The following is a 6,188-nucleotide window of genomic DNA, read 5'->3' on the forward strand; positions in this document are numbered from 1 at the left end:
TAAATAAATAATAACAAAAGAAGATTAAACTGTTCCAACAAAACTCTAAACTCGAGGACATAAACTGGAGACAGCCTACATGCTAAATTTAGCGTGCGGGACACAACTTGAGTGCATAGTTATTATTATTTAAAATATGTTTATGGTTAAACAAACTGTTTTAGATCAGATGGATATCTCTGCGTTTTAACAGGACCAATAATCGCTTAAGAAATAATATCAGTGCCAGTAAATAGATGAAAATTGGACTCAAATTCCGACAGAAGAAGAAGAAGAAACAAAATGGCCAATTTTGACTTAAATGTGTTAAACTAAATTAATAATTGGTAAATTTATAGTTAATTCGATTTATTTCAGTATTTTCATTTATTAAGCAATCGTAAAGGTTAAAAACATCAGTTGCAACTTTATAAGGCCTCCAAACAATGTTTAAAATCAACAACACAGTATTTATTAACTGTTTTTCACAGTGTTATGAACATCAGTTGCAACTTTCCAATTAACAATTGCTAATAAATAGTTAAAGGACCTTTTAATTGCTTGTTAACAGTGAAATAACTATTAACTAACGTTCAATTAACTGTAAATTTGCCATTTTTAATTGTGGTGTTATATATATACGTATATATATATATATATATATATATATATATGTATTAAGATATCAAAGACCAAGAAAAAATGCAGCACATGACCTCAGTGTCCTCAGTGGTAGCTGATGATTTCTATATTTGTGTATGTGCTGTTCTGACATAAACAAGTTACCTTACTTGGCAGTTAGCTGTCGTCCAATCTGTAAGACGTTTAAAAGAAAAGGTGAAAAATGGTCAAATAAACGAGCTGACTGGGAGAAATTAATGACATGAATCAAGCTGGTGTTGTGAAAGCAAAGTTAGTCTTTCGTTCTCTCCATTGACCTCCAGACGTTAAAGCTGCTGACCTGCAGAATTTAAAACATTTCAATGTCAGGCCGATAATGAGTCGGCAGTGAAAGCCTGCAGGGATTCCTCCTTTCTCACATCGTTAACACACTGCTGTGATTTCAGTTCTGCATTATATTGAGTTTAAATGTCAAACCTCAGGGTGGTTTTCACACACGTGACCACAGAGGCCTCGACTGGTTTCCATATGAGAACAGCTCTGTTGTTGATCGATCATCATAACGACACTGAGATTCTTAACGTGGAGTCAATTTTACAATTTTGTTTGAAAAATGACTTTTAAAAATTATTTCTTGGATGAAAAAAAAGGGATTCATGTGTGAAAAGGATCAATAACGACTCAGTCTTCAGTTTGTTCTCTTGTTTTGAGTGACGGCAGCTCGTGTGAATTTTGGGATTACACTCACGTGTGTTTGCAGGTTATTGATAATGCCTGACCTTTGGTTTGGTATTCACTTTGTTAATGTTTACTTTTTAAGTTCACTTACAACCTGATTATTGAGAACTGTGGTAAAATAACAACCTTTTAAATTTGATCTCTTTTAATTTTCTATTTGGATTTATAGTTTGAATTATGACATTAAAATAAAATACAAATATGTTCCACTGATTTCCTAAAAAAGAGACTCAACCGTCCCTTCAGCAAAAAAGAAAAACTACATAAACCCGCTGATAATCAAACAACCCTTTAACTTTTAAGAGTCAGGGTTGCTGCTGTCTTCACATATCGACGGCAGCAGGACACAGAAACTCCAGTAAAACCAGGAAGAAGAGGGAAGACGCCTCCTGTGTTCACCTCTCAGAGCAGCAGGGGAGGGTCGGCTCTGCCAGAGGAGGGTTCAACTTGTTGTTGAGGAAGAAGAAGAGATCCAGTTTCAGATGACAGCTGAGCGTTAACACACACATTTAAAAACAGCTTTGCTCCTGATTCTTCACCGAGGAAACAGCTTGTAATCTGAGCCACGGCTCAGTAAACCTCAGAGAAATGGTGTGACTGATCATCAACGGTGAGTCTTCGCTGTTTTTAAAAAAAAGTTTGAGCAAAAGTTCAAATTGTGTGTTCGAGCCAACAATGATAAAAATGTTTGGATCAAGCAGGAGGAAGATGTGAGGTCATAGCAGCCGCTCAGCAACATCAACCGTCAATTTACAGTCTTTTTAGTTTCTTTGAAAGTTTCAGAACCAGAGCAGTAAATCCTGTTCGGACAGTTAAAGGAACAAAGACAGACGGAGAGATTTGTTTTCGTCTGCTGTCAGAATGACTCAGCATTTATCTGTCGGGAGGCACTGAGCTCCTGAGGGACACAGAGCAGCTGCTTTTATGACAGTTCGTGCCTCAGGCGACCTTTATTATTATAGCAATCTCTCTCTTGCACCGTCAGACGACTGCTCAGTTATATTGTACTTGTGTGCGATGACGATAAAGGAATTCTGATTCTGATAAAGAGGAGTAGCAGAGGTGAAACAAACAGATTAAAAACTGGATCCACAGTAATCTATTACAATGAAAATACCAGGATTGATTTAGATTTGATATATTTGACAGGAAAATGACAACAAATCTGTGAGCTGTGAATCAAGACAACAAAGTCTAAATCTGGTCCATCTAATAATTAATAAATCTCCTCATTTCATCATATCCTCACATATCTCTGCCAGATGATAATGAAGTCTGTCCTGAAACTGGATCATCTCACTGATTAAAACTACAGTTAATCTCCCCGAAGACGTCCGGCTGCCAGAGAACAATCAGCTCTGATCGCTTTATTCAGTCACATCTGAAGAATGTGCTCACGTCCTCGTCAATGATTTATTTATCCTCAGATGGAAACTTCCAAGTCAAAACCCGAAGTCAGAGCCGATCCTCTCGCTGATGGTCTCGTTTGATTATGCAGGTCGTATCGAGGCTTCACTATTAAATTTAGATTGTTTCATAACCGGATAAAAGTTCCTTGTCGTAAGTTTAAATTAAGTTTTCCCTCATTGATCCCTGTAGGGAAAATCATTCACTGGATTCAACCTCAGCAGCCTGAGTTGAACTTAAACTTTCTTTGAGAATATTGGTCCGAATCCCTCCTGCAGCAACGTCGACCAACGTCGACCACCTTGAACACATTTGATTGGCCGCTGCAGGACGTCCTGTAAAGAAAAGTACTCAGAGCTTCTAACCACAGTCTCTTGTTGTTCCTCAGCCTGCAGGTTCGTGGTGCAGAAGATCCGGGCTGCGGTGAGAGGCGAGGCGCAGCCGGAGAAATCCAGCACCACAGCATGAGGCCAGGCGACAGGTGGGTCAGGTACCAACGATCCAAGAGTCCAGATCAACGAGCCCTTCTGAGGCTGCTGCTGGAACACTGCGCTTAACTTAAGAACGGATTCTGAAACATAATGAAACCAGCATTAATCATAAAAAACATTCAGGAGCCTCCAGCTTCTCTCCGAGCCGTGTCTCTGCAACACTTCTCTATTTTTCATTTTAAAAACTAAAACATGAAATGATAAATCACTTCAGTAGTGGCTCCCTTGAGAAGGATCTGTTCTTTTGCACTTTCGAAAACATTAAGCTTTGAACAAGTGTTGGCAAAGAACGATTCTGCAAGAACCGAAGATAAGTTAAAACTTTAAATTTCGTGGTATGACACCACTGTGCTTATGTTCTGGTTCTGGTTATGTTAAACTACTTGGTTAGGGTTCGGAAAAGATCACGCTTCGTCTTAAAATATTGGGTTGGGGTTAGGAACATTCACTCACTCGGCTGCAGATGACCCGACTTCACACGGCTTGAAATTGTCCAGATGTTTCAGTAAAACATTCAGTCTTGCTGCCGGCAGGAAATTATCCTGAGGTTTCGTTAAAAACAACTGGTTTTGTTGCCACTAACACGACTGCAAATGACTTGACTTCCTGTCAAAAATATCTGGTGTTGTTTACCTCAAACACAGCTGGAAATTGTCCAAATGTCTCGTTAAAAACATCCAGTTTTGTAGTTTGTGTGACACGTACAAATGAAAAAAGCATCAGCAGAAACATTAACTGCTGCCATTTTATCCTGGCCTGTTTTTGAAGTCTGTCACTGCTGTCTTCAGTCTCAGCGACTGTCTCGCTCCCAGTGGCAATGACAGAGCATTTATGCAATTTAAAAGACAGACACTTACAAAGGCAGGGCACATTAACCTTTCAGTGATTCCCCCTGATAATCCCTCTTACTCACAAATCAAAGGACTGGAAACAGCTTCACCGTCTCCCCTGAGGACACAACACTTTCTCACTGAAGTGGACTCAGATCTGACAGTCCATTACACTGGAGGACTCAGAGCTCTGTTCCTAGACATGCTTCTTTATTCTCTTTCATCCTGTTTCATCCTGTTCTTGTGCATGTCACACCTCTGTCTGTATAATGAGGGCTTCAGTAGTATGCACAGCTGGACTGTTCCCATCCGGAGGGGTGATTTCAGGTCAGACGGTGTTAAACGTCACCTCCTACATGACCGAGAGCGTCAACAGTGAGGACGTCTCCGCTCAGACCTGCAGCATCCGAGAAAATGCCCATCAAGTGTTTGTGTGTTTCCTAACAATGGACTCCAACCCAGCAGCTGTTAGCCTGTGTAATCCATTCCCTGTCAGTTGGTCAGCATGAAATTTGGTTGCAGCTCAGCTCACGTCCAATGTGCAGCACTGCTGATAATTTGCTTCATTTCACAACAAAAAATAATCGAACTTCATGTGTGTGGAGGTGGAGGATGCTGCTGCTGCTGCGGCTCTCTGTTAAACCCTGCAGCTTAACCTCGCTCCTCCTCTTTCTGGAGAAACTGGTCAGTAAACACAGAATAATGAGACTCTGCTGAACCGGCAGCAGCAGGCAGCAGCGCCGACCGGCTCTGAGACTGAAGCAGGAATCTGATACAAACACCCACAAATCCTCAAATCTCTTCTGTTCAGAGTTTAGAGGTTTAGAGGAGACAGCTGGCATCGTTTTATACTTTTACTGCTGTCAACAAATCCCATGAAAAGAGAAGTGTAGGTGACGGTATGAGCTGAGTGAATCCCCTTTGGCTATCTGAGCTAAAAACACTGAAAATTGCGCATTTTGATGAAGATTTGTATCGTGCTATAACACAGGACTGCTCAGCTTCACCATTTTAACTTCTCCAGTTGATTAAATTACAATCAGACAATCTGAAACGTATTATCTAATCAAATATGCACCGACGTACCCACAACAGCAGAGAACCACAGATGGTGAACAGGATGAAAGTTTTATTTTATATCATCATAACTGATCAGGTATAAGTTTACTAAAATGTAGAAAAGAGGGAATTGAATTAAACGTTCTTTAGTAATAGTACATTTCTGTTCATTATTTTCTTTTAATGAAATTCTGGTAAAATCAAATCAAATTAAACCCAAGGTTCTGTCTCTCCGCAGCACAAAAGGACGGCAGGATGAGCGCTGAAGAGCCGGCCCTGATTCCCCGTCCGACACGGGAGGTCGATGTGCTGCAGAAAGAAGATTGTGGATCCTGAAAGTAAACTGAGAGCTGGAGGGGAAAGTGGGAGCTCCGTAATGACGAGACAAACATAAAAAACACACAGAATCAAACACATCCTGGTCAGCTCGCCACCTTTACCAAACAATCTCACCCCAACACACAAGCACACAAACATTTAAACCCCAGACACCTGAACCTTGACTTAATCGGACTCCCACAAACTTCCAGCTCTCAGTTTTCTTTCCTTCATCCAGCGGAGAGAGAGCAGACCCAGTCGGCAGAGACAATGAAAGCCTGATCACCAATTCCCCAACAGAGGAACTGATCAGTCTGGATGATATTAAAGACTCTGCTGACGAAGGTGCAACAGATCATTTATTCATGTTTTCACAGAATTTCAGTAAAATAAAAAGAGCAAATTTCTTCTGTTGTCTGTCTGAAATGTTAATTATCTCTACACAGTCACAGCAGACCACATACTGCTTATATCACTCTCATATCTTCTGGTTTTATTACTCAACACAAACACTTTTTCAAAAACACAGTTTCCTTAAAATGGACTCCAACCCAGCAGCTGCGAGCCTGCGTGATTAATCCCCCGTCAGTCGGTCAGTGTTTGCAGCTACTTTTCTCTCCACCGCTGATAAATTGCTTCTTTTCACTACAAAATCATTTAGCTTCCTGTGTGGAGGAGGATGTCACCGCTGCTTCTTCTAAACCCTGCAGCTTAACCTCGCTCCTCCTCTTTCTGCAGAAACTGG

General features: G+C 40.7%; 1 long non-coding RNA gene across 1 annotated transcript; it reads left to right on the forward strand.

Annotated features, from left to right (window-relative positions):
- The first annotated feature begins 1,770 nt into the window (after nucleotides 1-1,770).
- On the forward strand, nucleotides 1,771-5,850 carry LOC141002320 (uncharacterized). The gene is made up of 3 exons (XR_012179627.1): nucleotides 1,771-1,948; nucleotides 3,134-3,226; nucleotides 5,364-5,850. It is a non-coding gene; the product is annotated as an uncharacterized lncRNA (long non-coding RNA).
- Nucleotides 5,851-6,188: the final 338 nt, after the last annotated feature.

This window comes from Pagrus major, chromosome 9 (assembly GCF_040436345.1).
Source record: "Pagrus major chromosome 9, Pma_NU_1.0".
Classification (NCBI taxonomy): domain Eukaryota; kingdom Metazoa; phylum Chordata; class Actinopteri; order Spariformes; family Sparidae; genus Pagrus; species Pagrus major.